We start from the raw sequence: 21,922 nt of genomic DNA, 5'->3' as shown, positions 1-21,922 counted from the left end.
TCATTTCTGTTTGCTCTGTGGAACAGAATGCTGTAGGCTTTAATAGGAATAATTTTCATGAATATGTTCCCAATTTTAAGTGATTTTTAATGCATATCACAGAACATGCCAGACGAAATGAAACTAAAATATAGAAGCAGCAGCAGGTGAAATTGCTACTTGATAGTTCAATAGCTTCATGGTACACATGAACCCTGGCTTCTGTACAATTTGCCTGTAAAGCTTCATAACTAATTTCCCCATAGTACATTTATTTATCTCCACCTTAAATAAATATACCTTCACTGCCAAGAGAGCGCTGGTGAAGCAAGCAACATTTTGCAAGAGGCTTAGATAACTTCTCAGTATACTTCTGAACTACTGTCACTACAATCTGCAGCCTGTAATTTCCCATTAAGCAACATAGTTTTGAAGCATTTTAATAAACTTGTGATCTAATGATTTTCTGAATGAATCAACAGATTTAACTCACACGTATATAGATATGGCTCCTTTAAGTGAATGAGAGGGAGAGAGGGAGGAAGGAGGAATCCAAGCTAAACAGAAACAATGAGGAATGAAACTCGCTATGTCCAGCATCTTATTAGCAAATGTACAGTCATTGGAGGAAAAAAATTGAGGACTGAAGAGCAAGATTGCTGTATTGGATGGAAAAGAGGATTTGCTGTGTTCTGTGTTTTATGGAGACATGGCTCATACCAGACACACTGCATACATTGGTGAGACCCAAGGCTTCTTAGAACACCAGGTGGATTGGACTGCTGATTCAGAGAAGGCAAAAGGTGAGGGTCTGTGCTTCATGATAAACTTGGTGATCAAGTTACATGCAAGAGGTTGAGTCACGATCTCCAGAAATCCATCTCACGTGCGAAGTGGCCATTCTAGACTAAATTGGGATTTACTGAGGGATGTTCCACAGTTGTGGCAGGGCTTGAATGCCATCGTCTCCTACAAAGTGAAACCAAATGACCTAGAGTAGGTCATAACAAGGCTTTGTTCCCAGATGAGCTGAATACCTTATGCTTGCTTTGTCCATAAGAACATGGAGACACCTTCACATTCTCCCAAATTCACCCAATGGTCCTGTGATTTCAGTCTCTGAGACCAACATAAAAGCATCCGTCAAGAGGGTGACCCAAAAGAAAGCATGCGGCCCAGGTGGGGTACCTGCCTGACCACTGAATACCTGGCTGATTAGTTGGCTGGAGTGTTCACTGATGTCTTTAACCACTTACTTTGCCAGTCTGCTTCAAGCAGGCTTCAGTTATAACAGTGGCTAAGAAGAACATGGTAACCTGCAAGTAGCAGTTACGTCCACTGCTTTGAGAGGTTGGTGCTGAAACATATCACTGCAGTCTGAGAAGCAACTTGGATCCATTCCAATTTCCCTAACATCACAACAGATCAAAGCAGATGACATTTAGTTGGCTTTTCAGTCAATCTTGGAGCATTTGGACAGCGAAAATGTATGCAGATCTTTATTGAATGCTGCTCGGCATTCAATACTGTCATCCCATCAAAATTAATCAATAAACTTCAAGTCCTAGCCTCAATACCTTCCAGTGCAACTGGTCTGCACCTTCTCACATGCAGACCTCAGTCAGTTCAGATTGGCAATAATATTTCCTCCACGATCTTCATCGGCACAGGTACAACACAAGTCTGTGTGCTTAGTCCCCTCTCTATTCACTTTATACTTCTCACTGTGAAGCTAAGCACAGCTCCAATACAGCAACAGAGTTTGCTAATGGCACCACTGTCACTGGCTGAATCAAATGTGGTGACAATTCAGCATATAGGAGGGAAACTGTGAATCTGGCTAGGTTGCGCCTCAACAACAACTTCTTACTCAATGTCAACAAGATCAAGGAGATTACTATTGATTTCAGGAGGAGGGAAGTGGAGGTAATTGAGCCTGTCTTTACTGGAGGATCGGAGATGGACAGTGTCAGCAACTTTAAATTCCTCATTGTTTTCATATCAAAGGATTTGTCCTGCCATTACAAAGACAGCATGGCAGTGTTCTTCTTTCTTTTGAAAAGATCTGGTATGGCTTCTAAAACTTTGATAAACTTCTAAAGATGTATGGTGTAGAGTATATTGACTGGTTGCATCACTGGCTGATATGGAAACACCAATGCTCTTCTACAGAAAAGCCTACAAAAATTAGTGAATATGGCACAGTCCATCATGGGTAAAGCCCTCCGCACCATTGAGCACATTTTAACAGAGCTCTGTGCAGGAAAGCAACATCTATCATGAAAGACCCACACTGACTATCAGGGAGAAGGTACAGGAGTTTTAGGACCTGCACAACTAGGTTCAGGAAAGAGTTATGATCATCAGGTTCTTGAACCAGAAGGAAAACTTCACTCAACTTCACTTGCTCCATTACTGAACTGTTCCCATAACCTAGGGACTCATTTTTAAGAACTTTCATCTCATGTTCACAATATTTATTCCCTATTTATTTATTTATTAGTATTATTTCTTTCTCTTTCTTTTTGTATTTGCACAGTTTATTGATTTTTAATTCGTAAATTGATTATTTTCTATCCTGTTGAGATTGGTCTTTCATTGATTCTATTGTATTTCTTGTATTTACTGTGATTGCCCAGAAGAAAATGAATCTCGGTGTTGCATATGGAGGCATACTTGTACTTTGATAATATATTTACTTTGAACTTTAGTGACTGAGTATTCATAGTCTCTGGAGCAAGGATTTCAAAACAGCCAGAATGTGTGATAAGAAAGGTATGATTTGATTGTGCTGGAGACGTTGCTGAGCGTTCCCTGAGCTGGATTTCCTTTAACTTGAGGAGGCTCAGGGGTGAAATTTTATATAAGTTGTACATAAATTGTTTATAAATTATACAAAACAGTGAAAAAAAGTACTGTAGAACAAAGCATGAATGCATAAAAACAATTACGGCAAAGCTTAAGACAGTGTAAGGGGCTGACCATCATTTTATTTTTCTGAGATAGGGTTAATATGGTGCTAGTCAATTCAAGAACCTAATGGTTGTCAGAAAGCAGGTGTTCCTGAGCCTGGTGGTGTGGGATTTTGACAGCAGCAGTGAGAAGGGGGTGTTATGACTGACTAAAACTGAAGCAACTGGAATCTATAAATGGGAAATATAAAAAATTTTAGTCCCACAGCAAATCTCCAAGAAAGAGATACTGGGAGGATCCAAAAGAATCTTAACTCTCTGATATGTTGTTTGTTCTTGATTAACACAACATTACTATAAACAATTAACTACAGTTTCCATTGCTACTGCACCTACCTAACTTTAACATTTTGTATATAGTTAGGTAAAAATATGGAATCACAAGCACAAAGTACACTGCAGATGCTGTGGTCAAAAGAACACATACAACACACTGGAAGAACTCAGCAGGTCGGGCAGCATCCGTGGAAACGAACAGTCAATGTTTCATGTTGTAGGGTCTCGGCCCAAAACATTGACTGTTCATTTCCACAGATGCTGCCTCACCTGCTGAGTTCCTCCAGCATGTTGTAAATATAGAATCACATATTAACAATGGTAGCATATCCCTGCTAACAGAATCCCTTTGAATTAATGATGCTGGTGTCTGGCCCAAAATATACCCCCTTTGTTAGTGCTGAGAGATGGCACCATAACTATACAATTAACCAGAAGGTTAAATTACAGAACAGATCTACCCTGAGCTGCACATCAAATGGCATGGAGACACATGTACCAACATGCTAATACCAGGTATATTCATCTATTATCCTCTCTATGTAGTTTTAATTGGACAGTGTCAGAATATCCAACACCCAATTCATTTCATGAGCCACCAAGTATCAGTTGGAAGTAAAATTGTTTAGAGCAGGGGTTCCCAACATGGGGTCCACAGACTCCTCAGTTAGTGGTAGGGGCCCAGAGCATGAAGTGAGTTCTACAGGTTTTACTTCCTAAAAACTGGGCTGGCATTGCTATACAATGACATAATGCCACACATCAGGATGCTTTCAAATGTGCAAGTGTATAAGTAGTTTTATATGGGAAGAGTATAGCTTGGTTCTTATTCATTATAATAGACATAGAGGGATGAAAGGCCTGTTTCTGACTCAGGAAGAAATTCCTTCATATTCCAATCTTCACTGAAAGTCCCATATATCCCAAAACTGTGCCCCAGCCCAAAATCTTTGTGTCTCAATGAGATTACATCTCTTTTTTGATCCTCAATAGTATAGGTGCATAATGAGTGCTTGCTGCATTGCATCCAGAGCAATTAAATTCTTTCTTTAATAAGAACCTCAAAATCTTACAAATATCCCATGTAGTAATAACAGAACTCTTACATTTGATCTCCGAGTTCATTCCAAAACGACAAAAAATCCAATTTGCTTTCCTAATTATGTGCTGTGTCTGCATGCTATCATCAATTTCTTTCTGAATAATATTTTGTTGACTTGAATACCATTTAAATAATATTTGGTTTAACTATTCTTCCTCCCAAAGTAGATTTTCCCACATTATTTTCCCCATGCACATTTTGCCCACTCAATTTTAACCATTTAAAGTTAGTTTGTGTCCACCTTTAACATAACTTTTCCACTATCTTTGCATCACCAGAAAATGCAGATGTAGTGCATATGAGTTTTGTGTCAGGAATATAAACTATACTAGCTGAAGCCCTATATTGATCCCTGAAGCACTGTGATATTGAAAAATGTGAAAAATGTCTCCTAACTGAAGCTCAACTTACATTAAAAAGAGCAGTTGAAATCACCCTATCAATGGAAACAGCAGCCAGAGGTGCAATTGACTTACAATCAGGAATGAAAGTGAGCATGAACAAAGTTGCAACATCTACTATAAACAGAAACCTGTTTAGCTAAACAAATTGTTACAGGGGCTCATATGCACCAGACCAATGAAGGTTTATAGATGAAACTTAAAGAAAATGCAACAATATAGGACACACACAAAGCGCAGGTCAGGCAGACAAAAATAAATGGACTGAGCAGGGAAGAGAAAAAGTCAAGTTACAATTTCAAAAGAGCAGTAGTCAGCCTGTTGTGGTGAAAAATCTGATAATGATGATAGTGATACAGGACTGGGTAGCCTTAAAATTTACAGTGTGCAAACTGACAGAGACAAGCAATATGGCTTATGGCAGCAGTGAACAGCAAATAAATTAAAATGGAATAGGACACAGGTTTTTGGTTATTTCAGTCATTACACAAAATGAATTTGAACAACATTTCAAAGATATTAAACTGAAGCCTGTAGATATCTAACCAAGAACTGACATTGGAGAAATAGTAGCTCCCCTAGAAATGACATTTGCAACAGTGAAATATAACATGTAATAAGACACATTGGACTTGTATGTGGTAGAGCAGGAGGGCAGTGTTGTGGGGATGTGATTGGCTGAGACAATTAAAACTTGATTGGAGATCCATCCATTAATTGCATGTCACATCCTCTGTAAAAAGTCAGTTGAAAGCAAATTAAGAAAGATACTGGATGATGCCACAACAGTGTTCCTGAATGGTATTGGAAAATTGAAACATATCAAATGTGAAATAGTGTTAAATAAAAATTCCACACCCAAGTTTTCCAAAGCCCACCCGGGTCCTTATACTCACCATGATAAAGTAGGCAGTGAGCTAGATTTCATGGAGGCTGAAGGAATTCATTCTAAGTTTGAGTGGTGCCCATGGGCAATGCCAGTAGTCCCACTAACAAAGAAGAATTAATCTGTCAGAATCTTTGGCAATTTTAAGGTCACCATCAACCCAGTACTGAAAATAGATCAATACTTTCTGCCCAAGAATTCAGATATCTTTGCAAACCTTTCTGGAGGGAAACATTTCCTCAAAGTGGACTTAACTGAGGCCTTCCGACAGATAGAGATGGAAGAAGAGTCCATAGTGTTTCACAACAAAAACCCTCACAAAGCATTATTGTTGTTAATGGTTTATCTTAGGAGTAGCATCTTCACCTGCACTCTGGCAGAAGGCTATGGACCAGTTGCTGTAAGTCTGCCCAGTCACCTATATAACCTCATTGTTGCTGGTGAAGATGATAAGGAACATCTCCAAAATTTCAAGACAGTAGTAATATGATTAGAAGATTAACTGTTCAATGCACAGTGTTAATTCTTTAAACCAAGCATCAACTTACTTTGGTCACATCATTGATGCAAAAGGATTACACAAATGTTCTGAGAAATTACAAGCAGTAGTGGATGATCCAAGGCCAGACAATGTCACAGTTGCAGTCTTTTTCAAACTATGTCAATTACTGTATCAGGCTCCTGCCAAGCCTGACTTCTATGCTCCCCTTGAACTCATAACTACAGATCAAGAAGAAATGACAATGGACAAAGCAGTGTGAGGCGGCTATCCAAAACAGAAAGGAAAGGATTATGTTGGACACTGAATTCACACATTATGACCCTTATCATCCAGTAAAGCTTGCCTGTAATGCCTCACCTAATGGTCAAGGTATAGTCATATCACTTGTTATGAGAGATGGAAACATTTGTATTATATTTCCTTACCATTACAGAGAAACATTACACACTAATCGACAGACTTTGAGTCTGTTTTAGGGTGTAAAACGTTTCAACCAGTACTTGAACGGGAGCAAGTTTAACCTCATTACTGATCAACCGTTAGTGTCTATTTTCAATCCGCAGAAGGTGCTCTACTAATAGCACAGCATGAATGAAGGGAAGTGCTCTGTTTCTTTGAGGACACAGTTATAAAATTGAATTCAAGAGGATGATTAACCATGGAAACTAGATGGATTGTCCCACTTGCCTTTGAAAAAGGAAATACCTGAAAAATTTACAAAGGAAGATGCTCCTCTTGACACCTTTTCCCTAATGCATATCAATTGATTCTAATTCTGCTTCTCTATCTTATCATCTGATGGTCTAAAAGTCTCCCTATAATGGCAGAGATGATCCAAAGGGAAACAGAAACAACCCCACAATGTCTCAGGTCCAACTGGCAACACAAAATTGCTGGAATCTGCAACAGAAATTTGAGTTCCCATTTTTAATCAGCCCCTTGCCTTATGTGCAGATTGAGAGTTGTTACACTCATGCTTAGATCTCCTCAAACCCAATCTCGGAAGTAATATTCAGGACAAACAGCTGAGACAAGCTGAGGGCTCCTCAAACAAGAAGGTTCGGTGCTTCATTCCTGAACAAGCAATCCTGGCAAGGGATTACAGAGGTGATCAAAAGTGGGTACTTGGAAAGATTAAGGACAGAACTTGAATGGTCTCCTACACAGTGGAGATTGCATCTGATGCCATCTGGGCGTGACAAATCATTGAGCAGTTGAGGAGAGTAGAGTTAATTGTTAGAGAAGAAAAGTGAAAGAGCTGTCAGAACCACTTCCTGCAGTCCCAGAGTCATCTCCTATGCCCACCTTAGAGAAGAACTTGTTTCACAGCCACAAGTCTCACTTGCCAAGCAGAGTGACTCCCACCCCCACTTTTCAGGAAGGAGATTCATCCACAACTGTAAGAAATCCTCCACAGCAATTAAATATTTAGGCCTGAATGGAGCAAATTAAAATTTACTATGCTGTGGATGTCTATATAGTAGTTGTATTGTATAGTATACTGTGTGTAATATATATGTATATATATTTATATAGATAACTGAAGAGAAATACTTTAAACATTAGAGTTCAACTGCATTGTTTATTGAGTGGAGCTTATCGTTTAACAGGGAGGAGAGTTGTGTATTTAATATTACAATAATATTTGAGTAATATTGTTAGTATATTGTTTGATTAAACATTCTTTGTTTACATCATTCCTTATGGGTTATATGTAAAAGTAAGTGAATGGCATATGCCATTTTGCCACCACGTCATATGTGAAAGCCGCACTAAATAAAATAAAACAAAATAGATACATTTCCCAACTTCAATTATTATCATTCAGTTCATTTCTAGAGTTAGAAAGCATAACAGAAGCTGAGTTCTCTATCATAGCTAAAGAAGGAAACAATTAACAGAAAGTTCTTTGAGTAGTTTGGTAAGAAGCATGCTCCTACAGTTTATCTGTGCAGTCACAATGCATAGTGCTTGAAGTTCTGTATTATAAAGGGTTAAGTATTTGTTCTTTTTTGAATGTTTCACCACCACTGTGACCTTGAACATAACAAAAGTTTGACAGCTATGATTTGAATACAACCATGAGAATAAATTACTACTGTGGGAATAACCATGGGAATATGAAAGTTAGATGAACACAGGGATAAAGAGTGGTGACAAGTGATGTGGTTGGTTCTAATTTGGTGGTTTGAGCTGGTGCTATGTATCAGTGCACTTACTGCAGCATTTCCTTTCAGTGCAAAGTTTATGAATGTAGAATAGTTGGGTGCATGAGGCAAATTCTTCAAGGCCTCACCAGTGGGCCAATGACAAACAGGGTTACAGATTAAGTGGGAGATGTGCCACACTGAGAGGGGCCCATGCACACCTAGGTAAGTGTTTTGATGCTTGCTATTCAAAAATTCAAAGAATCAAAGAATCAAGGTATGCATGCAGTGTACAACCCTAAGATCTGTCTTCCCACAGGCAGCCCCGAAACAAAGAAAATCATGGAACTCATTTAAAGAAAAACATCAAACCCTCAACGCCCAAAAAATCTAACACTTTGTAAAAGCAGCAAGAAAAAAATGTGCATAAAACACTGAATACAAAACACCAAATCGCAAAGACATCAAAAGAGTCCAAGCATATTCAGTTCAGCTCGGTCCAGCGGCACATCTTTCATTATCTGCAGGATGCAGTGCTAGTCTGCCTCCAATCAAAATTTCACAAAAGTAACAACAAAAAACCACACACTTCTGAAAATAAGGTTTGATTTATAAGAAAAAACAATATGTACAAAATACTTACATGAGCTGGAACAATTCAAAATTCCAACTTTCTGTTTAGGTTCCAAATCTTAGATATCAAACCACAACAAATTCCTTTATTACTCTAATTTTTCTAACTAATTAGATCTGGTGTTGTTCCCTGTTTAAAAGTTTACAGCCTAAACTTTCCTTTTTGCTTATTCCTAGTTAGTTAGAAAACCAAATATAATTCCTATTCTTAATTATTAGAGTTAACTTCAGTTTCAGTTCCAGGGAATATAGCTACAAGTTTAAACTCAAATTCAAAAAATTAAATATACACAGTTTAACTCCTTTCAAACAATTCTCCAACATCACAACTTTTAAATAAAGTAAATCTCATTCAGTAACTTATCAAAGTCTTTGCAAAAATAGTTAGTTCTTGCAGAAAACAAATTCAGATTTTTTGAATGAAAATAACTTATACATCCAACCGTATTAAATCCTCAGAGACATTACACATTTCGTTCGCACGCTGGTTCTTCATCTTGGGTGGCGCGCCATCTTGTTTCTTGGTTCATTGGATGAAATAGTCAATCATCCACAGAAAGTCAATTTACAATTTTGTACCAAAACTTGACCAAATCCCTTGGTATAATTTTACAGAACTAATTCCCGACTACAGGGATTTTGGACACTCGTCTCTGCCGATATTGTCTCGTTTAAGTTGCTGCATGTTATAGCCATAGCTTCAATAGATCTTTTATCGCTATTGTCTTTCTTCCAGCCGTTTCACCCTGAGGTTTCAAGTTAGTAGGGTAAAGATACTCACTACTAATTTCACTCTTAACAGTTCATGTCTTCAGCTTCCAATTGTTGCTGCGTTTCTCTCTTTGTCCATGCCTGCAACCAGCCCACCCTGCCGTCACATAGCATCTCTTTTTTCAAATTATCTTTTTTAAAAATTGGTCACCCTTGATTTCATCCATCTGCAGGACGAACTTTCTAGCATTTCATCTTTGGATTTAACTAACCTGGTCTAAGGAAGACTTGATTTTTGAAGACACTTTTTCTTGGAACCGGCCCTTTGGTCCATGGCATTGTGCCGAACCAGCTGTTAGTAATCAAGTGGCTAACTCTGTTAATCACTTCTGCCTATAGGATGTCCCTACCCCTCCATTTTCCTCACATTTGCATGCCTATCTAAATACCACTTGAAGGTTTCTAATGTTAATGTTTCAGCCCCTATCACAACAGACAGCACATTCCAGGCACCCAACAACTCTCTGTTTAAAAAACTTGTCCCTCTAATCTCCTTTGAAATTAGTCAATAACCTCTATCAGCTTTCCCCTTAGCTTCCACCTTTCTGGAGAAAACAGCCTAAGTTTGTCCAACCTCTCATTATAGCACATGACCTCTAATCCAGGCAACATTCTGATAAACCACTTCTCACCTGCTTCAAATCTTAACATTCTAGAGTAGCCCTAAAGAAAGGGCTACTCTAACAAGCTAACAACTAACTGAAAAAAAAAGAAAGAAAAGAAACATGGGCTGTTTATATTATCTGAGAAAAGAAAAAGAATCATAAGTGTCATCAGCTCCAATCCTCTCTACCTGTAGATAATCAGAAGCAGAAGAAATAGGGTTGGAAAAATGTCAAATTACATCATATGAAAATATTGAATAAATGGCCTACGAGTCTTTTCAAATTTAATAGAAGGATCATATATAACGCTTCTAATTTTTTCCAAATTTAAACACAACATAGTTTGAGAAAACCAATGAAATGCGGTAGGGGGATTAATCTCTTTCCAATTCAACAAAATAGATCTCTTAGCCATTAATGTAAGAAATGCAATCATCCGACAAGCTGAAGAAGATAAATGAATTGACTCTGTCATTGGTAAACCAAAAATTGTGGTGATAGGGTAAGGTTATAAATACTCAATACCGTAGAAATAATATCGAAGATATCTTTTCAGTATTTTTTCAAAGACAGACTTGACCAAAACATATGAGATAGAGAGGCTGTCTCAGAATGACATCCGTCACATACAGGATTTCTATGGGAATAACAATGAGCTAATTTATCCTTGGACGTATGAGCCCTGTGCAAAACTTTAACCTGTATCAACAAATGTTTGGAACATATAGAGGATGAATAAACTAATTGAAGATTTTTTTCCCAGTTCTCAATAGGAACAGTAAACTTAAGTTCCCTTTCCCAATCATTCTTAATTTTATAAGAAACCTCTGAATGTATTTTCATAATTATATTGTAAACATTTGCTATTACACCTTTCTGAAAAGGATTTAATTCTAAAATTTTCTCCAAAATACCCATAGAATCCAGATTTAAAAAGGTAGGAAGTACAGTGTTTGAAAAGTTCCTAATCTGTTAATACCTAAAAAAAAAAAGGGATCTGGGCAAATTATATTTATTAGATAATTGTTCAAAAGACATGTAACAATTATCCAAAAAAAATCAGAAAATCATAGTAAACCTTTAGTCTTCCAAGCTAAATAGGCTTGGTCCATAATAGAGGGATGAAAAAAGAAATTGGAAATAATAGGAATTGCTAAAACAAATTGATTCAACCCAAAGAATTTCTGAAATTGAAACCATACGTGTAGAGAGTATTTAACTATTGGATTGCCAATTTGTTTATGCAATTTAGAAAAAGCAAAGGGAAGAGAAATCCCTAAAATAGAACTCAATGAAAACCCTTGTACAGATTTGGTTTCCAAATTTACCCAATGAGGACTAAAAGATAAATCCAAATCCTATAACCAACATTTCAAATATCGGACATTAATTGCCCAATAATAAAATCTAAAATTTGGCAACGCCAGTCCACCTTCCTTTTTAGACTTCTGTACATATCTTTTGCCTAACCTGGGATTTTTATTCTGTCACATATATGAAGAAATTTTTAAATCAACATTATCTAAAAAGGATTTCAGAATCAAAATTGGTACCACTAGAAATATATATAAAAATGTAGGTAAAATAATCATCTTAATAGCATTGATCCGACCTATCAGTGACAGTGACAGTGGTAACCATTTAGTAAACAAATGGTTAATCTGATCAATTAAGTGTAAGAAATTAGCCTTAAATAAACCCTTATTTTTTGTAATTTTAATCCCTAAGTATATAAAGAGATCGGTAACTAATCTCAAAGGTAAATTTCCATAAATTGGAACCTGCATATTTAGGGGAAACAGTTCACTCTTATTAAGGTTCAATTTGTAACCAGAAAAATTACTTGTTTATCTCATCATGATTAACTGTCAAATCACCATTCTGTTTACAAATCTTAATAAATTGACATCTAACTGAAGCAGTCTTCAGTTGGTTAGCCAACAATTTGCCCGATTTATCACTGTGCATAGAAAAATCACTTCTATTTTTCATTAATTGATTTTCGACCGAGGATATAAGTAATAAGCTGTGTTCCATTTGAAGCTCAACTCTTTGTTTATAGAGCTCCTTACTGGGAGTGATAGAATATTTCTTGTGAATTTCTTTGATTTTATCAACCAATAAAAGAGTTTCATTCTTAATACGTTTTCTCAAACCAACAGAATAGGAGATAATCCGTCCACATATATATGCTTTAGAAGTGTTCCAAAGTGTTCCACAGGAAATTTCTTCTGTGGTATTAGTTGAAAAGAAGAAATCAATCTGTTCCTTCACAAATTTAATGAAATCCGGATCTTGAAGCAAAGTAGAATCAAATTGCCATTGTCTAATACTAGGAACTGTGCCATTAATTTAATAGAACGTTTCATTGGAGCATGATCAGAGGTGGCTATAATGTCATAATTACAACCAATTACAGATGGAATAAAATGAGAGACAATAAAAAATAGTCAATTCTTGAATAAGAATGATAAACATGTGAGAAAAATGCAAACTCTTTGTCCTTGGAGTGTAGAAGTCTCCAAATATCTAAAATTCCAGAATCAGTCAAAAAAGAGTTGATAAAAGCAGCCGACTTATTTGGTAAAGTCTGAGTGGGTATAGATCTATCCAGCAAAGGATTTAAACAACAATTAAAGTCACCGCCCATTTTCAACATATATTCATTTAGATTAGGTAGAGAAGTAAATAAAGACTTAAAAAAATCAGGATAGTCCACGTTTGGAGCATAAACATTAACCATAGCAACCTTGTTATTAAAAAATAACCCAGTAATCAACAAAAATCTACCATTTGGATCCGAAATAATATCATGTTGAACAAGTGTGATAGAGCAGTCAATAAAAATTGAAACTCCTTTTACTTTGACATTCAAGTTTGAATGGTACTGCTACCCTCCAAAACAGAAAAAAAGCATTGATTATCCTCTTTCCTCACATGAGTTTTTTGTGCAAAAATAATAGGCGCATTCAGTCTTTGGAATACTTTAAAAATCTTTTTCCGTTTAATCAGATGTTTTAAACCATTGGTATTCCAAGAGACAAAATTAATAGTCTGAACCATATTTCCTAGGATCAACCCTTTGGTGTATAAAGAGTTAACCAAGGTATGAACTCATAAACCTGGAAGAGGAACAAAAATACAGGGATGAACTGGAAGTGACAACACAGTAAACATTTTTGTAGTTTTAAATCAGCCCAAATGAAAAAATTAGAAAAACTGATAGAAAAGGGCATCCTCCCTCCACCCACGAAGACCCCAACCTGAGCCTAAAGAAGGCCAGAAAAAGGAAGAATAACACTAAATCTGCCCCCATATCTCCAGAAGCCAACTCCGAATATGTAGGATAAAAAAGGAAAGAACCACCCAAAATCCGAAAAAAATAATTAAACACTACACTAAAACAGACTTCTTAATATAGCTTTTAAAAAATGAAGAGAATGTAATCACCGGTACCTATTATAAATCGGGTAAAAACTCGAGCAGTTAAAAATAACGTTATAATTAAAAAAGGCATTATGGGAAGAAGAAGACAAAAAAAGAGGATGAGGTAAAAAAACAAAAGGTGTCTTTAAAAAAAGGAAAACAGACCGCCATCTTAATTAAACAAAAAATGAGGAAAACAAGATATATATCTAAAACAATCAACAATTCACCATCAAATCACTGATAATAATGGCCAGAAAAATAAAACAAAATGGTTAATACAAGTAAATTAAAAAGGTTAATACATCAGCAAAGAAAAACTTTAATTGAAATATAAAATATAAAATGAACCTACACTAGTAACCAGAAACAAAAAGCTTAAACTTATAAAGATCAGACTTCATAAGATGATTATGGACTTTAAAAGAATATGAATGAACAGAGCTGGTACTATGAAAGCCATACATTTATTAGAGGCGAGAGTCCAAAGCAGTAGGATTGTGCTCATCCAGGAAACTTTGAGTTTCTGATGTAGAAAGAAAAATATGCCGTGGTGCATCTGGAGGCAAGATTCTAAGTCTCGCAGGGTATAAAAGTGCTGGTTTAAGCTTTTCTCGTAACATTCTGACTTTAGAGATTTAAAAGCAAGTTGTGCCTTCATCACTTCTGGACTGTAATCTTCCACAAGTCGGAAATGGTAATCTTGAAAATTAATCATACCTAGGCGACAAACAGTGCAAATAAGATGCTCTTTAACATGAACATAGTGAAATCGAAAAATTACAGCTTGTGGTTTAGATGAAGAAATCAGTGATCGGCGAATAGATCTGTGGGCACATTCCAATAATGGAGGGTTCTCTGGGAATTCAGAAGGGAACACATCCTTTAAAAGTTGAGCGAAAAGCTTCGAGGGGTCCGCTTGTTCGATGCCTTCAGGGAGACCAAGTATACGTAAGTTCTGTCTTCTAGATTGATTTTCAAAATCAATGCTCTTAGCTTTAAGTGTTTCCAGCTGTTTCATCATCAAGGATAATTTCTGTTCCAAATTCTCAATTTTCAAATCTCTCTTCCTTCCTCTTGCAGACTTGCGATTAAGGTTTGATACTGTTTAACTTCATGAACCAATCGTTTCCAGAGAGTCCTGGAAGGACTTTAAATCTTCTTTAAAACTTTGTTGTTGTTCATCAAGTTTTTCAGTTAAAAGCTGCAACAACATATTGTAAGTCAATTCAGTACACTTGGGTTCAGGCTTTTCTTTCTTTCCGTTGCCATTGGAATCTTTCCCAGTCTCTCGCCCTTTAGATCTTAAAGCCATTTCTATACTAATTTCTTCAAGATTCACAGTGCAAACTCAAAGATAATTCCAAAGAAGTAATAAAAATCTTCTAGTGTAGTTAATAATAGATTAAATAAGGGTGATCATGGGTTAAAAAAGTAAAGGTAATGGAGCAAATCCAAAACTGATCTCGCTTGCTGGTGACCTCCTGTGAGAGGTCTGTTGTTTGTTTTTGTTGCCTCATTTTCTGCTGAGAGGGTCTGACCATTTTGCTGCTGCTCTAAGCTGGGATTCGAGTGGTCTGTCATTGTTTTGTTTTGTAGGCTCCAAGTCACAGTCCAAGGCTCTGAGTGTCCATTGCAAGTCTAGACTCCGAGTATCCAGTGCAAGTCAAGGCTTAATGTCCATTCCAGGCTCTGTGTTCCAGTGAAGTCAAGTCCAAGTCCAGGTTCTGTGTTCCAGTCGAGTTGAGTCTGAGCCCGAGTCAAATTCCGTATCCAAGTCAAGTCCCAGTCTAAGTCTAAGTCATGTCCAAGTCCATCTCCACGTCAAGTCTCCATGCCTGTGTCCTGCACTTGGGTCTGCTCCAGCCATTCATTGTAACATACAAATGTACAGATATGTAAGTATTCAAAGAGAAGTAAGTAGAATAAAAAACAAATAACCTTAAAAATAAGATGTACAAGACTTACAAGTCAAAGATTTACAAGATTTACAAGTTCACAGTAATAAGATGGTAATGTAAGAATTATCGTAATATTATACAGTAATGGGGGCACATTCACACCGCCCAGGTTAGAAGTGATGGGAGTAGTGCACAGTATTGCACAGGGTGTTTGAGATAGCAGGGTGTGGTAAGCATAGCTAAACTGAGCCTAAACAGAGCTCTGTTAAACTGAGGTTAATCACTGTGGAGAGGTAGAGAGGTAGGTGGGGGAAATTCACTTCCCCAGCTATAGGCTGACTCATTATACAGTCTAATGGCCAAGTGTAAGTATAACCTCATAAGGTGCTCTTTGAAGTAACGTCTTAGTTCATTACTAAAGTGCTCCTCTGTTCAGCCAAGGTAGCATGCAGACTGTGAGAAATATTGCCCAGAATTGCCAGGATTTTCTGAAGCGTCCTTTGTTCTACCACAGCCTCTAGTGTGTCCAGTTTGACTCCTATTACAGATCCAGCCTTTCTAATCAATTTATTGAGCCCATTGGCATGACCTGTAAAGATGCCATTGTCCCAGCACACCACCATATAGAAGATTTTCCCGGCAACAGCAGACTGGTAGAGCATGTGAAGGAGAGGCTTGCATACAGAAAAGAAACTCAGTCTCCTCAGGAAGTAAAGGTGACTCTGGCCCTTTTTCTACACAGCCTCTGTTGGTGCTCCACTCAAGTCTGTCATCCAGGTGTACTCCCAGGTACTTGTAGGTCCTCATCGCATCCACGTCCTCACCATCAATAGTAAAAGGGAGCAGTGCAGGCTTAGTCTTCCTGAAGTCCATCACCCTTTCCTTTGTCTTACTGATGTTGAGCTTCAGATGATTTAGCTTGCATCATTTGACAAAGTCCTCCACCAGGGCCCTGCATTCATCCTCCTGTTCTCCCTTTATACACCCAACTATTGCTGAGTCATCAGAGAATTTCTGTAGATAACATGTATCAGTTTTGTATCTAAAGTCCAAGGTGAACAGAGTAAACAGGGAGAGAGCCAATATAGTCCCATGTGGGGCCCCATTGCTGCTTCTAAACATGTCTGACACACAGCTCTGAGACTGTGGTCTGCCAGTCAGGTAATCCATTATCCAGGAGACAATCGAAGTGCATTGAACAGAGTTTTTCCCCCAACAATGAGAGCTGTATGGTATTGAAGGCACTTGAGAAATCAATAAGCATGGTCCTCACAGTGCTGCCCTGCTTATCAAAATGAGTAGGCTCTGTTCAGCAGGGAGGTGACAGCATCGTCAACTCCAATTAGCTCCTGATAGGCAAACAGCAGGGGATTGTGGGCTGATCTGATTAGGGGTCAGAGGTGAGCCAGGACCGACCTCTCTAGGGTCTTCATCATGTGAGAGGTCAGGGACATTGGACGCTAGTCATTCAAGACTTTAGGCTGACCCTTCTTGGGTACTGGGACCACACATGATATCTTTCACACAGTCGGGAACCATTCTAGGCTGCGACTCAAATTGAAAATGCACTGGGGAACTCCACACAGACGCTCTGCACACTTCTTCAGGACCTAGGGGTTCACACCATCTGGTGCCAAAGCTTTGTCTGAGTTTCCCCAGAGCCCTTCTCGCCTGCTCAGTAGTGAAGGTGAGTCCATGATGACCGGAGAGCTGGAGGAAGGTGGGGTCTGGGAGAGGTGAAGATCAGCACGATAGTAATTGGTATGTGGAGGTATGAATGGTAGGTGCAGGGGAAGGAAGGGATGTAGACAGTGGTAGCCTGTGTTCATCCACATGTTGAACTGGAGGTGGGTGAAGGAGGAGGTGAGGTATTGGTGCTGAGGGAACATTGGGTGCCACAGCACCTGGACTGGGGTGCTGAGGGGGCTGTGAACAGGAAGGCAATTGTCAAATCTATTAAACTTAACTCATTAAACCTATTCACAGCTGCATTTTGAGGTTCTACAGCTAGGCTGATTGAAGCCAGTGCCTCTCCACACCGCCCATGTGCTATTCTGCCCAAGCTTGTTTTCCAGCTCTCTCCTGTATTCCTCTTTAGCCTCCTTGATCTTCTCCTTTAGCTCCACCTGCACTTGTTTCAAGTCTTCCTAGTCTCCTGATCTGAAGGCTTTCTTTTTGTGGTTGAGAAGAATGTTCAGACCATGGTTTATTGTTAAGAAAGCGGCAAACAGTCCTTGATGGTTTTGCAGTGTCCACACAGAAGTTGATGTAGTCAGTGATGCCATCAGTAAGTCCGTTAATGTCCTCCCCATTTGGTCCAGAAAGCACATTCCAGTCAGAAACCTCAAAGCATCTCTTCAAGTCCTCGATTTCCTCTGGAAACCATTTCTTCTCTATCATTGTGGTAACTATCTGTTGCTGTACTTTGGGCTTATACAAGGATGTGAGGAGATTCAGGTTGTGATCTGATTTTCGAAGTGAGGGGAGAGCTGTGGAGCTGTATGTATCTTTAACGGGAGGTTCAGTGCTTCACTTTCTCTTGTATGATGCTTAATAAACTGATCAAAAGTGGGTAGGGTTGTTAAGAGAGAAACATGGTTGAAGTCTCCCGATTCTGTAATGAACACATTGGGGTGTTGAGTCTGGAGTTTCGCGATGGTCGTGTGCATGACGTCACACACAGCATGGGAAGGTAGAATGTAAACAGCAACAAGAAGGTGGAATGTAAACAACAAGCAATATGACATGGCTGAACTTGCATGGTAGATAATACAGACGCAAACTCACAGCAAGCATTTTGATATTCAGTCTGCAGATCTGTTCTTTCACAGAAATGTGACTGAGATTGCACCATCTCTTGTTCACAAGCAAAGCAAGCCCACCTCCCTTCCTCTTACCATACCGTTGATTAACTCTGTCTGCTTGTTGCATTGAAGACCCAATCAGAGTATGATGGAATCTGGGATTTGCTCATGTAGCCACGTCTCGGTGAAACACGTAACGCTGCTTTCTCGATATTTTATTCCATGTCCTCGTGAGTGTTGTTATTTCCTCCATTTTGTTTGCCAGCGATCTTACATTCTCCATTATGATAGACAGGGCATATGGTTTATATCTTCGTCTCTTGTTGCACCTCTTCTTACCAAACCTGCAGCCTCAGTATCTCGCTCTCAGCTCATCCAGAATATCGAGTTCCTGCAGACCAACAAAGGTTGCTCCCTCATATATACTATATTGTCCCTGTTACTATGTTCTCAGGACTTGCTAGAAGAAAGTACCCCAAGATCTAGAAGGGTGATGAACATGTTCTTAAACAATTAATATCCATTGTTACTTAACAGTGTTGCTAGTCGGTAACCGATTACAAAGCCATGCTGCCTCTCCCTAATAAGCCATGTTTTTCCATATACTCATCAATCTTGTTCCTACGAGTTCTCTCCAGTAACTTCACTACCACTGATGTTAGACTTGCCAATCCTTTGTTTTCAGGAGTATCCCTTGTTCCTTTCTTGAATACTACAACATTAGCTATTCAACTGTCTCTAGGACCTTGCTTGTAGCTAGAGAGACATAAAGATACTGACCAAGTTCCCAGCAATCTCATCTTGCCTCTCTCCATAACCTGGGATACATCCCTTCAGGCCCTGGGGATTTACCTTAATGCTCTTTAGGGAACCCAGATCGTTAAAGGCTCTTTTTGATTCTAGCTTCCTAAAGTTTTCATAGTTTTCCTTTTTCTTCTTGACTAAATTCATCACCTCTCTCGACATCCAAGCTTCCCTTACCTTGCCACCCTTGTCTTTCTTCTCACTGGAACATACCAGTCCTGTACTCTGTACAGTTGGTCTTTAAACACGTTTTCTGTACTGTTCTATTTTCTATGTTCTCAGATAGGTAAAGAATGTGCTGGCACATGGAAAGTGTTAATGAAATTGTTTGTCAATGTTTGCCTTGAACTGAAAGGTGGCTCCCAAGAATCAGTCCACATCCTCTGGGTTCTTAGTGGGGATCTTTGTTGTCAGAGAACAATGTTGTTCAGTAGGGGCAGTTTGACAGAGGACATTTGGTTTGTGGATAGAAGGCCGATCTTCCTGTCTAGTTCTCTGAATGAGTCAATACTAATTTGGAGCCGGCGCTTGGAATGCATAAGTTCACAACCTAGGTTGATTAGTTTCCTAATGTGTCCTGTACTTCAGTTCTACTTCTGCAAGAAATCTAATGTTATAGTGCAGCATTGTGGCCAGAATGCTTGAAGAATTGCCAGAGCAATAATACAACCTTGCTTGACACTGTGCTGCACTGAGTGTCACAACCACGGATTTGGCAGCGCAGGAGATACGGCAATGGCGCTTGGCAATTTGCACGTGTCAGCTAATTATTATTTAATCATGATAGTATTTAATTCCATACTTGTCTTTGTAGTGCTGGTCAAGATTTGGACAGAGCATAGCAATGCTTCACTGCTATTTTGCATTCGGCCTTCCCTGAGATATTGGACTTAAAAATCAACTGACCTGAAGACTAGCTGTATTCGTTTAATGTTTAGATGTTCTTTTCAGCTGCACTGTAGGCTTCATTTTTGTTAACAGCCCTGTTTGGCCTAGCAGTTATTGTTTTATTTTTCCTTTCACACTGTTCCTATTAAAGTCTGTGAACTATTGACCTGCTTCAGTGCCTCTCACTCTGCACTTGGGCCATATCTGAACCTGGTAATACTGAGGCTGGATCTGTTGTACATTTGTTCTTAGGGTCATGATTTGCATGTCAGTTTGGACACTGAGACACATTCTTGCAGGTGAATAAATTTGAGGAGAGTGTTGCATAATCCTTTCCTGTTGGTAGACTGAAAGGATTAAATGAAATTAGGAAAGGCCCGGTATCGAATGATGGTTGTAGAAATTCTTCTGGTTCCAGTGGGGACACATTTCTGCATTTGCCAAAGTTAAATTAAAAGATGAACAGTTCTTGAGGTTTCCAGGCAAGTTTTCCTTTTTTATAGATATGTGACGCTCGGGGGTGGGGGTGGGCATGGTCAACAGCCTGTCCCTGCATTTCTAATAACCGGCACTGACTGTGGTTCTTGTGTTAAAATGTTTTTGTGGAATTATGGTGAGGAGTTTCAGTTCTCTTATTGCTACATCTTAGCTTGGATTATACTGTTATTTGCTAATATACTTGTGGATCGCCCTAACTGTAACTGGGGTGTGCGATGGTCACCTACCCATCTGTTTGAAATCAAGCTGTTCTCTCTCCGGGTTATGGTAGCCAGTCTGTTTTGGTGTTTATCACAATTAAAACTGTTGAGTTTAAAGAGCTTCCTCATCTGTCATTATGGACTAAATGCTCGCCACCATATCAAAGATGTGATTCTGAATCTGTGCTCAAGGTTTTTCATTGTTAGGTTTTAGGAAACAAAAATCCACATTGACGTTGCTTTTAAGTAATTTTTATTCCTTTTCTCAATTTCTTTATTTTCATTTTGAGAAAATATGAGCAACTAGAATCCATAACAAGCCCAGTAAGTTTCACAGGTAACTTAATTGTACTTTCTCCTACTCTGCTTTGTGTAGGAGTACAAAAATACCCCTCAGTCATAGAATGTAGAAAATCAGAAGATAAGCTTTGAATCATGATTCTGTATAATCTTTCCATTTCTGTTGTAACTGCTTTGATGTCACTTTCCAAACCAATAGATCCAATATATTTGTTTAATCCTCAACTACATATTTCTCTCCAAAAGACCATAAGACCACAAAGCATCGGAGCAGAATTAGGCCATTCAGCCCAATGAGGCTGTGACATCATTCGATCATGGCTAATTTACTTTCCCTCTAAACGCCATTCTACCCATATTGTTTGATACTCTTACTATCCCATCAATGACCACTTTAAATATAAGCAGGTGTCAGAAAGAAAGGCAAGGATAACAGGCATTTTTTATTTAAGAAAGGATGTGCTGACATTGGAGAGGGTTCCGAGAAGATTCACTAGAATGATTCCGGGAATGAGAGGGTTAACATGTGAGGAACGTTTGACTGCTCTTGGACTGTACTCCTTGGAGTTTAGAAGAATGAGAGGGGACCTCATAGAAACATTTCAAATGTTGAAAGGCATGGACAGAGTGGATGTGGCAAAGTTGTGGGGAAGGTGGGGGAGTGGGACTAAATGGGAGATTGGATCAGCTTATGATAAAATGGCAGAGCAGACTCAAAGGGCCGAATGGCTGACTTCTGCTCCTTTGTCTTATAGTTTAGGGAAGCTTAGTTTTCAAGAGATATTGAGGTTCTGCTTAAGAAGGAATTGCATATCAGGTATTGGCAG

Source organism: Hypanus sabinus, chromosome 2 (genome assembly GCF_030144855.1).
Source record: "Hypanus sabinus isolate sHypSab1 chromosome 2, sHypSab1.hap1, whole genome shotgun sequence".
Classification (NCBI taxonomy): domain Eukaryota; kingdom Metazoa; phylum Chordata; class Chondrichthyes; order Myliobatiformes; family Dasyatidae; genus Hypanus; species Hypanus sabinus.
Note: the sequence above shows the minus strand (reverse complement) of the source record.